This window comes from Vicia villosa, unplaced genomic scaffold, assembly GCF_029867415.1.
Source record: "Vicia villosa cultivar HV-30 ecotype Madison, WI unplaced genomic scaffold, Vvil1.0 ctg.000684F_1_1_3, whole genome shotgun sequence".
In the NCBI taxonomy this organism is placed as follows: domain Eukaryota; kingdom Viridiplantae; phylum Streptophyta; class Magnoliopsida; order Fabales; family Fabaceae; genus Vicia; species Vicia villosa.
This window is the reverse complement of record NW_026705306.1, coordinates 40,194-55,743: the sequence shown is the minus strand read 5'-3', so window position 1 is coordinate 55,743 and position 15,550 is coordinate 40,194. Positions and strand designations below refer to the sequence as shown.

Genomic DNA, 15,550 nt, shown 5'->3' with positions numbered 1-15,550 from the left:
AGCGCTGGTAAAGGGGGGGGGGGGTACGAGGGCGCTTTTCTACAAAGCGCTTTCGTAGGCATTTTAATTAAAATAAAAAAAGAAACGAACAGATTCAGTATTCTATTTGGGCGTATTTTCACGAAACGAACTCAGCTTCTTCTCCAAATTAACAAAACAAACTCAGAGCTTCTTCTTCAAACCGTTCGCCGTCGCCGTCTCCGTATCCTTCTTCGTCTCTGTTCGCTGCTCCGGTATCCTTCTTCGTCTTTGTCTTCTTCTCTTAACCCTATCTTTGCTTCCGCCACCATCAACCTTACATCTTTCGCCATCTCTCCCTTACTGATTTTAAGGGTTAGCCGTCTTTCCTTAATTGATTATTAGGGTTCGATGTCTCTCATTTCACTGTTGTTGTTCAGACGCACGAAATTCCCAAACCTCACTTGGTTGTAGTTGTTCAGATCTGGCATCTCCATCATAAAAATTAAGGTAAGATTCTTCAATTCAAAAATGGAAAAAATGCCTTTTTTCAATTTGATTCTCAACATTCGGTTTCTCATTTCATGTTTATTTCTCCTACTTTTTACAAATGTGGAACTCAGAAACAAAGGGGAAACCCTTATTCTTATTTCAAGCTTCAGCTTCTCATACTAGGTTCAAAGTTCAGACCATATGATAAGAGGTGTGTGTCCCATTTTCTTTATACTCATTTTTTTAATAGTAATAATAATTATTACTATTGTTTGATTTTATAATTGTATTATTGTTTTTGAAGAAGAGTTATAGTCGATAGTTTGAATTTTATTGGGTTGGAATTGGATTTGATTCTCGTTTTCCTTTTAAGTGGAAATTGATATTGTTTATTATTATATATGTGAAACTGAGATTTGTTAAAGTGGAACAAATCAAAGGGTTTCTTATAGATCTCTAGAGATGACTTAATTGTTTTTTTGGTTTTAGTTCTTGATGAAATATGCCCTTTTATCCCTTAAAAAAAAAGCCTCTGGTATTGCTCCATCTATTATGTGGCGACTTCTGTGTTTTTGGTAGCTATGAGCAGAAATAGCACGGAAGCACGATATGGTGCATTAAAATGCAGCCAAAGGGTACTTTGTGAAGCCCTTTTGCGGCTATAGTGATGCAATAGTGTGATTTTAATAACTATGTTTCATATTTTTTTGATAGTCCAGACTAAACTGTATTGTGGCCTCTCAGCTACTTGAACTCGTGATTGAGTATCGGAGCTGAAGTAGAAAATGTTTCTTAAGGTAGTGAGAAAACACACTGATGCATTAATGCTTTCCGGTGAGCAATCTTAACTTCTTTCTTTGTCTATTTTCCATTCTTTCTTGATGTTTAAGCTGTTATTGTAATATACTTTCTTATCAATTGAGATACACATTGAAAGTTCAAAGCTAATTATATGTTGGTTCACTGCTATATAATTATATTTGATAATCACGGTAATTAATGTGTGCTTTAAGAAACTACTATATTGAAAGTTCTTTTGTTAAAATTCAACATTATTGTCTTTTACTTTTATACAATAGTATAAAATTTTGCTTTGTTGTTAAAATTATTCAATAAAGAATCATGGTTCATATTTTAAAAACTATCATTGATTCTTTATGTTGATGAGTGATTGACACACTTCATTCTCGTATAAATTTCAATATGTTTTTATGCTCAAGTTAAGCTAAAATCTCATTTTTTATGTTTTTGGTTTTGTTTCATTTGGTTGTTTAGTGTATCTTATTATGAGTTTAAACTTTGGCAGCCAAGTTATGATATTTTTTGTCATTTAATAATTGACCAAGAATCTTATAGTTTATTCCTCCTGCATGGATGCTTGATTCGGGAATTGCGAGAAAGGTATTGTTTTCTATGCTTTTACTCTTGAAATGTAAAACAATGACTCTACTACCCGTATTGGCTTTGAAAAGGCTTATTAGAACTCTAGTGAAGATGTACATGGTGAAGATGGACAATTGTGCATTGTTGGAAAGTCAATTATGGCCATCGAGGAGTCACGTTCGGCTGGAGAGAACTAGTTTTCTTAGGGAGCAAATCAGTATATATATATATATATATATATATATATATATATATATTGTATTTTGTGTTTTGAGAATTTGATTGTAAACTTAGCTTCTAGAGCACTTATAAAATTAGTGATGTTTTATTTGTATTTGATAATAAATATATGCAATACTTATAGATTCAATTCATAAAATGTTTCATATTAAATGTATTTTTTTAATTTTTATTTGTTTAATATAATAAATGTATTTCTCAAAATATTTGTGAGAATTTGAGATATTTCAAAATATTAGAATTTATAAAAATAATAGGTTTACTAAAAACACCTACGAAAGCGCTTTTTAGTAAAAGCGCTGCCAAAGATTAAAAAAAAAGCATAAAAAATAAAAAAAAAGCGCAACATACGAAAGCGCTTTTGGAAAAACGCTCTTATAGGGGGGGCTACCAGAGCGCTTTTTCCAGAAAAGCGCTCTCATAGGGGGGGATACCAGAGCGCTTTTCTGGAAAAAGCGCTCTTAAAGGGGGGGTCTACCAGAGCGCTTTCAGAAGCGCTTTTGTTACCTACGCCAGCGCTGGCTTTCACAGCGCTTTTAAGCGCTTTTAAAGGCCAAAATAAGCGCTTTCGTAGGCCTTCCGTGTTGTAGTGTCCCTAATCTCTACTCGTTCAATTTGTTTCAGAGGGCGGCCTTGGTGTTCAACTTTAGACTGAAACATCAACAATCGTTAGTATGATTGAGAGAAACCCAATTTGGTACATTTACCTAAAATTATACTTGGGTCTCTTCTCATTCGACTGGAGCATTTTTCTGAAGTTCTTTTGTTTGAGGTAGCGACAACTGAAATACCTCATTTTCTACTCTACAACAAACTGAAAGTCATTAAAACCTTAATTGATAAAGAAAACAGAAAGAGAAGTTCAAGAGATATCTATTTTTCCTTAAGTGGTTGGTCGGACTTTTCACCAGCATCAACAACACCTTGTTTGGCTTTCCTAAGAGCAACAACTGCATGATTTTGACATTAATCGCATAAGAGAAACATAAAGAGAATAAGGAATTCAATCCCAAAGGATTTTCATTTCTCACTTGCAGATTCGGTGGATAAAATGTGAGCATGCCTAATTTCGACATGAAGGTGAACTTGATAATTGTGTATATCGTACTTAGTCGGAATTACTCACTGGGCATGTTTTTTACTTTCATTTTCCAAAACTTTTAAAAAGACCCACAATCGAGCCACCTTGGGAACAGAGATCGAAAAGACAAGGCAAACTCGCTAGTAGGCAAAGGTGGAAATTTGGGTGTATGGAAAAGCAAAGCGAAAGTATATTTGTCTTTTACGAAAGAAGGAAATTTCAGTTTTTGTATGCTTTCGGTAAATTTTTATTTTAAATTATGTACTCCAAAAACTTCGGTTTGTGGCTCGCTTAGCAGTGTGCGTACGGAAATAAGCTGAAAATCCTGCGCGACCAAAAAGAAAGAAATCTGGCTGCACGTTTTCTCGTAATTCAAAAAATCATAACTTTGCCGATTTTTATTGGATTGAAACGATTCCGGTGGGAGAATTTTACAAATTTTGTCATCTACGATTTTGCTTCAAGCGCCAAGTTGGAATTTTGCACCAAAAGACATGAGCTTGTGGTTTGTTCGCGCACCATACACGGAAATAAGCTGAAAAATCTGCACTGCGAATATTTAATATCAGGTTCTCGTCGCTCAGAGATGTCGAACTCTCTTATTTTTTATCGCACTAAGTCCGTTCTTTCAGCATCACGTAAGGAATTTTGTCGTCAACATTTTTGCCCTTGGTCCGGTGTCGAGATTATGCATCGAGCTTTATGGGGTTTTATTTGTGCGACGTCAACACACAAAATAAGTCAAAAATTCAACTTTTGCACTTGCCTATATATTCCATTTCATTCAAATTTCTCATAAAAATTCACCCATTCACCAAAAACACTCTAAATTTCTCTTTTTCTTCTCTCAAGGATCATACACTATTTTTTCTATTCTCTCAAATTTCTTCAAAAACACTCAAGAACACAACAACTTCTTTAACAATCTTCATCCAAACTCAAGAACATTTTTCAAGATCCAAGTCTCTCTCTCTCTCTCTCTCTCTCTCTCTCTCTCTCTCTCTCTCCTCTCTCTCTCTCTCTCTCTCTCTCTCTCTCTCTCTCTCTCTCTCTCTCTCTCTCTCTCTCTCTCTCTCTCTCTCTCTCTCTCTCTCTCTCTCTCTCTCTCTCTCTCTCTCTCTCTCTCTCTCTCTCTCTCTCTCCCTCCGCCGCGCGCCACCACCTCCCTCCGTCGTTACCGCCGCCTCCCTTTGCCAGAGCTCTGTCGCGCCTCTTCCTGCGATCTCTTTGATTCTCTTCTCTGATTCGCAATTCGGTAATTTCTTCATCTAATAATTCTTGAATCTTGATTTGAATTGATCATGAATTGAGCATGAATTTATATTGGGTTTAATATACTTCACCCTCTGCCAATATAACGAGATTCGGTTTCCCCCCCATGAATGATTTTTTTTACCAAACGCCCCTTATAAAACCCAAAACATGGATTTACCACTCCTTGTTACCACACTAGCTGACTGGGCAATGCAGCATTGGACACGGTGGCACTTTTTTATGGCTGAGTTGGTAAGTTTGAAATGAAATGCGTGAGTATGGTATGTTTACCCCCCAAAACATACATTTCCAAATTAGGGTTTTTGTCAAATTTAGAAACGAGAAGTAGAAGACGGACGATGATGGCTGAAGACGGCGGCGAAACGGTGGAATCGGCTGAGGTAAGTGCTCATTTCTTGTTCTTCACCGGTACTGCGTGTTTTATTTTGTCTTATATTACATTTTGTATGCAGTTGAATGTAAGGTTTGATTGTTTTTTTCACCATGGAGGAGAATTCATGAAGCCTCGCGACAGTGAGATGATTTACAGAGGCGGGGTTACGACGCTTATTACCTGTGTACACATTGAAACCTGGACTCAGAGTCACATTCAAAAGGTAGTAAGTTGGTGGGGATATGGAGCTGGGTCGTTTAGGTTATGGACGAAAATTCCTGAAATAGATCCTAATTATTTCCAGATTAAGAGTGATTCTGATACTTATGATTTAGCTGCATTTGCCTGTTCCATGAGAGTAGATGGGAAATTGTTTGTTGAACACGATGCAGCTAAACACAGTAGGAAACTCCAACAAAGAAGACTTGAATTTACCTTATGTTTATTTTGATTAGACCTTGTTGTTTATTTTGAGTAGCACATGTTTGGTGCACTTATGTAATGTTAAAGTGTGACAGTTATTTTGAGTAGCACATGTTTGGAGCACTTATGTACTGTTAAGACAGTTATTTTGAGTAGCACATGTTTGCTAAGACAATTTTAATTTGTGTATTCTGAATTATGCCCATGTTATGGTGCACTTGTTATGTTAAAGTGTGAGTTTTAGTTCATCCAATCTTACAACACCTTTATATTTCAATTTACTTAACAACAAGGTTTCATTGATGTAAAATACACATGAATAATTGACATAAAACATAACTCATTTTATTGACATAAAATCAACAAGGTTTTACATCCAATTGCCACCCAAATACACAATGTCAAACAAGGAGCTGTTAACCTAAGTAATACAATATGCCAATAAGCAAAAAACAGAGAATCAATGTTGTCTTCTTCAGCCTCATATTAACACTTGTCTGACTTGCATTCTTCTTCTTCAACTTCTCAATTTTGTTTGTTGCTGTCTCTAACTTCACTGCTAGTATATCACAGCTTTTACATTCTGGTAGTTTCATCCTATGCCCATTGATATGGTCTCTGATTTCATCATCCCACAAGAACAATTCACAGCTATTTACAGACTATAAAACACAATGAAGAATTGTTTAATAAAGACCAAATTTCCAGATAACATGAAATCGAACTTTCAATATGATATTGAACAATTTTCCAGATAACAAAGAAGCATACTTACCCCGACATTGCGGCATTTCCAGAACTTTCTATTGCGATTTTGAACCGTGTTGGCCACCCACAACTTCATTGGTCTGTCACAGCCACATCTGGGTAAATCTGGATTTTGAAACGAATTAACACTGCTACCATACGAGTTGCTTTCGGCCATGAGTGACGAAGATGAATATGGGATTAACGAAGATGGAGAAGGGACGATGATGGACGATGATGGAGCAGGGTGTGAGGAAGATGGATGATGGACGCGGAGAAAGAGAGGGACGAAGATGGAGAATGAAGATGACTGATTCAAGGTGGAGAAAGAGGGAAAGATGAACCCTAATTTTATGAGGGTGGTTCCAGTCAGCGCCACCGTGTCCAATGCTGTATTGCCCAGTCAGCTAATGTGGTAACAAGGAGTGGTAAATCCATGTTTTGGGTTTTATAAGGGGCGTTTGGTAAAAAAAATCATTCAGGGGGGGCAAACTGAATCTCGCTATATTGGCAGGGGGTGAAGTATATTAAACCCATTTATATTTTATTTTGTTGATGAATTGAATTTTATTGTTGATTAATTGTTAAATATTAATTGATGATTGATGTTGAATTTTAATTGATGATTGGTGTTGAAAAATATTTGATTCTTGATGTTGATTCTCAATTTGTGAAGCTAATTGTTCATGTAATTTGTTGATTCATGAATAATTTTGGTACCGATTGCTTAATCATGTGAATAATGTTGTTGCTAAATTTTGTTTATGAATCAAATTCTTGATTGTGGAAGGATGTTGATTTTTGAATATATATCGTTCATATAATTTGTGAATGTGAATATTTACTTGTAATTCATGAAACGATTTCCATTATTGTTGATTAATTGTGAAATTTAATGCGTTTCTTGATTTTTGTTCATGAGTTGAAAGTTCCAGAATATTTGTTTGAGATGTGATCGACTTCATGTATCAATTTGCAATTCCGGATTGTTGATATTATTTGTTGTTCATATGTCGAATTTTGGTGTCAGACCGCTTTAATGGATAATTCGCTCATGTGCCAATCTTGAGTTTTGGTTCCGATATTGTAATTGTTGATTTGTTGAATATTCATGTGTCGCTATGTGATTTTCGGACTTGATTTTGGTTATCCACATGTGCTTGAAACTTGGTTTGGAAGCTTGAATATCGTGCTACCGGTGTGAATTTATTTGTTGCACTGCGTTTGCAAATTCTGCTAGAGATGTCATGTGTTGGTGTTCGCTTCTTGTGCGATAAAACCGTGATTTCAAACTATTTTGTTGACGAACACCGACATGTGTTCATTGCTGCCCGGAAATTACAAATGCACCTTAAGCTTTGATTTAATTTGCACGCATCGGTTATTTGAGCTTGCTAGCATATTCGGTGGAGATTGGTACCACTTTCGCTTGTTTTTATTTCGACTTTTCGGACATGTTCATTGCTGTCCAAACTTGGTAAGTGGCGCTTGTGTGATGATTTAATTATGTTTGACCGGTTATTTGAGTTCGTTGGTACTTTTTAAGGTTATCGGTACCATTTGCGGTGGTTTTTATTTCGACTTTTAGGGCCATTTAAATTCCAATGCAATGCTGTCCCGTTTTTAAAGTAGTTGTTCCAATGCTTGTTTGGATTGCTTTTATTCACATTTTGCTCTTGATTTAATTTGTGAAGCGGACACTTGATTCCGTTTATGCTTCCTTGTTATTACTAATGCGTTTGTTAACTTTGATAGGCATTTCAAGAGAACTTTCGATCGGTTATTTTGATTGAAAAGCATTTGCATTCCACTTCATGTGTGAATTTGTTTTTGCTTCCAGCGCGATTGATTTTATCTCATTCCATGTGATGTATACATTGCTTGTGTTTTGTCTGGACTTGTGTTTTCATGCAGGTTTATTGTGAGATATTTAGATGTATCTGATATGTTCTGATTGTCACATCGACGATGCTTTGATACTTATGCCGAATATTGGATTTCTGATTTCTTTTGTTATTGATGATAGCTTACGTGAAGTTTTCCAGGTTTCTCTACTTTGCTTGCTATTTACGGATTGTTATCCGTTTGGTAGATTTCTCATCCTTTTTAGGATTTCTGCATTTTACTGCTTTCTTTGTCATGAGAAGTAGGACTAGATGTGCATGACTGGTAGTACCTACTTTAGGTGGACAATGCTTTTTTAAAGACCTTTAGAAAGGCAATTCCTACTTGCGCTTACGTGTTTCAAATCCTTAAATGAAGGCAATTATGTGTGTTTACAATTTTTACCAAACACCTCAAAGAAGGTGTCCGCTTCCTAATTCCCCGTGATAAGTCCTCCAAGAAGGCAAGTGGAACAGAGTCTGCAATTAGCCCCCACCTTTAAAGTCCCGTGTCGTTCATAGCCCGCGCCACACGTTGATGCTTTGAACAGTGTGCTCTTGCTATCGAGTCGGTCAAGTGGAAAAGGACCAGCAATCGGTACCGCACAATTTGTCTTTAGCTCGCGTTGGTCGACATTGATGCTACGATGCGATCTCATCCCATACTCTTCTTACTGTGATGACATGATATCACGGTGAAGAGCTTTATCCCTTTTTGATTACCTCGATGACTCGATATCTTGGTTAAGATCCCTCTTTGTCCTACCTTAATGGAGAATGTCATGGTTAGGTGTGTGCTATTTGAGTGAGTGGATACTCCTCAAGCTGTATGGATTAATTTTCTTGACTTGGTCAAGTGTTTACATTGCTTGTTTGGTTGATATCTTTCACATGTATTCCTGTTACATGTTTGTCATGCATGTATTCATGTTACGTGTATGTTTACTTGATTGTGGTTCATGTTCATATATCTTACATGTATTCCTGTTACATGTTTGCCTTGCTTGTTGGCATTTCCATGCACTACAAGAAAAAAGATGTTTTGCGACACTTAGATTGCGACCCTTACATAAAAACTGTCCTAATTCATTACTTGCGACTGTTGCCACGACGGTTAAGGGCAACTGCCTCAACCTTTTTAACAAATAAAGGAGAATTCCTTTTGAAAAGGAGACCCACACGGATTCTAAACCCCCTCACACCACTATGACGACGGTTGTTCACCAGCCGCACCACTTCACCTTAAAAATTTATCTAACTAGCGCTTAAAGCTTGTCACCACTGCTTTATTTTAAATTTTTATTTTCATTCCCCGCTTTCCAATTTATTATCCCGCTTCCTAATTCCATCTAAGAAGGATAGAACTCAAAAGCCTTCAAAATTCCTAAACACCAATCTCAAATTTCTGAAACCACTTGTTTGGTAAGAACAATCCCAATTTCTTAAATATATATCGCAGAAGCCGACATTCAACGATGTGATACAAAGGAAAAAGTTGGTATTCGACGATGAAATTCATAGGAAAAGATGCATGCATGGTATGTTTCATTCAAAGTATATCTTCTTTCTTTCTTTTTAATTTCTACGATCTTTTTCATCTTCCCCTTATTGAGAAATGGGATCGTAACCCTAGAACTGATTTCTTCGTTTTTTTTCTTTTTCCTCTTTTGCTTATGCAAACCCTAAAATCTTAAATGTGTTTGTTTTTGGAATGTAATTGAGTGCGAGGAGAGAGAACAAATTTAGGATTCACACATATCTTCATATATTTGATTTTAATTCCAATGAAAAACAAATTTCTACATTGTTCAGTTTCACGATTATGCTCTGCTTGTGTAAATTGACTCAACCTATGGATGCTGAAATACACTATTGCACCTGTGGTGGTGACTGGTATTAACTAAATTTTATTTTATGTTTTGCAGCTAATTGTGGTGGAGATTTATGGAGAAAACGTTTCCTGTATCGATACATAGAAACAGTATTTTTAACGTTGTGACACATAACATATTGGTGGAGGTGGCTAGCTGTTTATTTTTCGAATGATTAGTGTTATATGTTATCGAGAATTACCCTTTGGAGGATTCATTGTATCTTTGGGAGGTTTGTGCGTTAACAAAACTTAGTGCTTAAATAATTGCTTGTATCATTTTATTTTAGAAATTGTTGGTTGAAATCAAGTTTATGAATTTCATACTGCATTAGATTAGTTTTAACTTGTGTTAGTGTCTTATACACTTTCTAACAGAACAAGAGAAAGTATGAAAATGGAAGGATTAGGGAGGAAAGGGACTGTGATACCACCCGAGTCACAGTTCCCGACACAGGAGATGCACAAGACTACAAGGAAATTTTAAGATGTCGTCACTGTAAAGAATAATGAGTTTCACCTTCTACAAGGTTGTGTCACCGACACCAGCCTTGTCAACCTCATCCAGAAACTCCTCGAACAACGAGTTCGTGGTGCATTTTTTGTGTGTGCTTGAATTGAATATATGTTTTTATTTTTCAATTTATTCTGCAACAGTGAAGTGTTTTTGGTTATTAGGTTCTTTTTGGAGAAGGGCATTATGCTAATAGAACTTCTAAACAAATAGTTGAGATTTTGGAACGATGAGGGAAGTCATTAGATTCACAAGTTGATTCTCTCCAAGCCATGATCAACACAACCTTTCTTCATGTATCAATGTCACAAATAATGAATGTAACTTTCATGATTTATGAATGTCACAAATAATGAATGTAAGGGTTTATGGCTTTCCATTTCTTCTATCAATATGTTAATATGATTGGAAGTTTTGTTAATTATATTTTTCTTAAGATTTGGCCACAAGATAGTTCTTCGAATAGCTAAGAAGGGCATTATACTGAATATGGAGAGAAGATTGTGGTGCACTCTGATACCTCTATAGTGGTGAGCTACATGATTCAAATGTTGTGTTACCTTGTCACTATGACATATTGTACTTGTGTTTAATGTGATTGTGCTATTATTTTATTTACAAATGTAAAATTAGCATGCATTTGAAACTTGTCTGTTGTGTTATTCCATATTTTTATTTTGCAGACAATGCTTCATGTCATACATTGGGTTCGTTAATATGCAAGAGCTTATTGGGATTAAATCAAAACGGAAAACTACTTTGATTGCTCAAGATCTACTATCAACATTTCATAGAGAGCATGTCGGAGATTATTATTTCGTCGTGGCGTTGGTTATGTTCTTTTTATAAGAAGGACCCGGTTTATAATTTCTTTGGTTGGCATACCCAACCTTTACAGTGTTTTCTCTTGTAATCCTTTTGTATTGGGTAGGAGCATCCCTTTTGCTCTCTTAATTCCATTGCTTATTAAAAAAAAAAACATGGATTAGATAGACTTAGGATGATGTGTGAAGCAAGTTTATGTGAAGATGTTGCATTAACCACTATAACTACAACTTTAGCTTTGGAAGGGTACCTTCATTGTTTCCAACTGAAAGCAGTCTATCTGAAATTCATTGCAAGGTTTGTTTTAGGTAATTGAAAGGACCATTATATAGGTGTGCAAAAACTATGTTTTGATTATTCCAATTTCACATTTGTCACATAATAAAATTAATGCTAAGTTAATTAAACATGTGTTTGATTATAATCTCATATAATTTTTTTTAAGTTGTTAAATATAAAAATTGCTATTAATTTAAAGAGAATAAAATTTAGATTTAATTAAATAATTTAGATTACAAATGTGCTGATATTGATAAAATTCATTTTAATTTTAAGACTCCTTTTTGATATTATATCTGAAATATTTCTTAGAAATATTTTGATTTTATATGAGCCAAGATAATATTATTCACATCTTAAAGGTCTTCTTCATATAATGAGCATACCACTACCATAAGTGTCATTTTATGTGTGAGAAGTATACCGTGAAAAACCTACTAGTTTCTTTTCTATCTTAACCTTACATTTCTTTCTTCATATAGATGGCAGGGTATAATACAAGAGAGACACGCACTCAAGAATCTATACATGCCATGATATGCATACCAAAGTATTTCAAGTTCTGTTTTATGGCCAGGATGGTGGCATGCTTTCTTCCATATCCAACTTTGAATGGGAACCGATTTGGTCCAAATCTGTGGTCGGGTCAGCTGCGTTTCTCCTGTGGTTTTGTGACACATATTTTAATGAGTTTTAATGTGACTTTATGTTTATATTTCAGACTCAACAATTTTCTGGAAATGCTCTTATTTTGTATCGTAGGAGCATCTTTATGGAGAAGCCTCCCAATTTTAAGTACAACGGTTAGCATTAGAAAAACAATAACTAGCGCAAACGCAATACATATCAACAACGTGGCCTCCTAATTATGAGTAAGTGCTTATTTTATTTTGAATTTTATGTAATGAATGATATTTTTTGTAGAATTTATAAATAGTGGACAATACAAGAGAATTTGTCACTAAAGTGATGTTGTGTTGACAATATTAAAGCAATGCTTAAATATCGACTAAGTTCATATATATCTTAGCCCACAAGTATTTTTTTATATGGATATTCTGTTATACTTTTTGTTGAATAGTTTTCTAAAAGAACTATACTAGGTTAGAGACTTTCACCTCTATTCATATGGTCTTTGTGAATTGCCTGCTAGTTGCATTTGATAGTTTGAAAAAATGGAGTTCCATTATCTAGGGAATATAAATTGTGATGATTAGATATAAGTTATATATATATATATATATATATATATATATATATATATATATATATATATATATATATATATATATATATATATATATATATATATATATATATATATATTATTTTAAATTTAAAACTATTCTAAAACATTAAAAAACTAGTACTGTTAAGTTAGATTATAGGGCTTAAATATTGTATTGTATAAAAAGTTCATCCAATTTTCTTTTGACATATGCAGGCTCTAGTTTGAAGGATGAAGGCAAAGAAAAAGGGATTAAGTGGTAGAAGCAAAGTCATGGAGCTTTAAATTTTGTATTTTTGTTGTAGTACATGGTTTTGTTTGGTATGGAACTTTCGATTTTTCATAGAAATTGTTGCTAAACTATTTTTTCATTCAGTTATATGTCAAAAACCAATGTCCCCAAAGAATGACAAATTGAAGGTTGTTGATATATGGCAAAAGATGTGAATTTTTTGTTTTTTTTTTTAAATTAATTAATTTAGCGGGGGTTATGAACCTCCGTAATTTGTTATAAATCGTCGCAATCCAGATTGATAATGAAACACCAAATAAAATCCACGACGGTTTAAAACTGTCGCAAATAACTTTCTAAGGCAGTGGCATACCCGTCGCAATGTATAACGACAGTTGGAGTGGCGGCTTTAGCAACCGTCGCGATATAGCCTGGCGACACACGTTTCTGCGACGGTACAATAACCGTCGTGGATTTCAAATTACGGCGGTTTTAACCGTCGTAACCTGCAAAAATAACTGTCGCAATCTCTCAATTTTCTTGTAGTGATGCATGTATTCCTGTTACGTGTATGTTTACTTGGTTGTGATTCCTATTCATATATCTTACATGTATTCCTATTACATGTTTGCCATGTATGTATTCCTGTTACGTGTATGTTTACTTGATTGTGATTCCTGTTCACATATCTTACATGTATTCCTGTTTCATGTTTGCCTTGCTTGTTTGCATTTCCATGCATGTATTCCTGTTACATGTTTGCATTGCTTGTTTGCTTGATATCTTACATGTATTCCTGTACGTGTTTTCTTACTTGATTGTGATTCATGTTCACATATCTTTTACATGTATTCCTATTACATGTTGCATGTATTCCCGTTACATGTTCTCCTTGCTTGTTGGCTTTTCCATGCATGTATTCCTGTTACGTGTATGAATGTTTTATCTGTGATTCCTGTTCACATGTTTTATCTATGATTCATGTTCACATGTTTTATCTGTGATGCCTTTTCACATGTTTATTTATGATGCTAATCACATGCTTATTTGTGATGCTTGTTCACATGCTTTATCTGCGATTCACGTTAGCATTCTTATTTGTGATTCTTGTTCACATGTTTCTTTGTGATTCTTGTTCACGTGTTTCTCTATGATGTCTATTCACATGCTTATTTATGATGCCTGTTCATATGTCCTATTTATGATTCATGTTCACATGTCTTAGCTACTGTTTGTTAGGGTCTTTGTGACGTTTCTTGTTTGATCACATGCTCCCTTAGGTGCTTGATTTTGTCTCTCTAGGAGATGTGGATTGAGATAGAACGTAGTTAGCAGAACTACGACACTTTGATTTCTCCATTGCACGTTAGAGGTAGGTAGGCATAGGGTTCGTAAAACTCTAGCGAGCGACTTAATTATTAACTTGTTTATTCTTTCATTGCATGTTCCCTTAACATTAAGCTTTAGAATCATAGACACACCCTTAGATTAGAAACTAGAGAGAGAGGATCCTGTGGAGTACTATAGACGTGAGAGGTGCTAATACCTTCCCCTTGCGTAACCGACACCCTTACCCTTTCTCTTTGTCGTGAGACCTTGATTTTTCCCTTTTAGGTTTTCTTCGGTGTTTTCCTTTTCCTCCTCGTGGGATAAATAAATACTCGATGGTGACTTCATTGTTTTGATGATTTTTCCAGTTGCTTCACCATTCCAAAATAGACATCTCCAAAATAGTCTCCCTTTATTGGGTCCTTTCTTGCATTGGTAAGAGACCATTCGACCCATGCAACCACATAAGCGACCAGCTCGAGATTTAACAGAAGAAGATGAAAAAGAAACCTGTTTAGATGAGCTTGACTTTGAAAACCCCATGCAATAGTCGAAACGATTATATGCCTTTAGATTTCAGGGAGCAATGAAGAAAACAACCTTGGACGGCGGTGACATACACTAAAATGTAAACCTAGATTAATGAAAAATTGGGGGTGAACGATTATATTTGTAAGCATATACCACGTAGGATGCTGAGTTTTTTTTGGACAAAACGTAGGATGCTGAGTTAATCTATTATAATCATTACAAAAGTAAAGTTAAATGAATTTAAATTACACGTATCAAGCCATGTCATCATCCGTTAGTACCATTTAATGTCAGGGACAAATCTTATGGATGAACATTTTTATAGGGACCATTCATTGAAGGAAATGTTTAGAGTGACTAAAAACAAAATCCTCTATATTTAGAGGAACCAATAACATATTTAACCCTTTAATTTATATTCATTATTCTCACACTTCAACATTAAAATTTGACTTTTGCATTAACTTTTAATTATGTTCTTGCATGAGATGTGTGGAAAGGAAATTAAGAAAGTATTGTTTCTTAGATTCAATGAACATTAAGTTTAAAGATATGGTAGCAAAGAGTATGCAGACATACATACAAAAAGGTTGATGATGAGAACAAAGAATGTTATTTGAGACCGTTTACCATGCCTAAGTATATAATTATTTTTGTTTTCATTTATAAATCAATTTTATACACATTATTAATTATTCTGGATGTTTATGCAATGAGCATTGACAACTAGTTATTAAGCAAAATGTTGTAGTTATGTTATGGTATGCGATCTTTACACTATAACTTAATGAAGATATGCAAAAACAATTAAGCAGTTAAGTGACATTATTTGTATTACTCAAATTTCACTTTTAATTTTGAATGCTTTTTATTCATGTTTACTTTTT

At 34.8% G+C, this 15,550-nt stretch overlaps 1 long non-coding RNA gene across 2 annotated transcripts; it reads left to right on the top strand.

The window, feature by feature from the left end:
- The first annotated feature begins 8,931 nt into the window (after positions 1–8,931).
- Positions 8,932–12,955, top strand: LOC131630452 (uncharacterized). 2 transcript variants are annotated; one of them, XR_009292351.1, is made up of 5 exons: positions 8,932–9,393; positions 9,781–9,958; positions 10,404–10,769; positions 10,923–11,372; positions 12,788–12,955. It is a non-coding gene; the product is annotated as an uncharacterized LOC131630452 (long non-coding RNA). The 2 variants fall into 2 exon arrangements; XR_009292350.1 differs by having other exon boundaries at positions 10,104–10,769.
- The last annotated feature ends 2,595 nt before the right edge of the window (positions 12,956–15,550 follow it).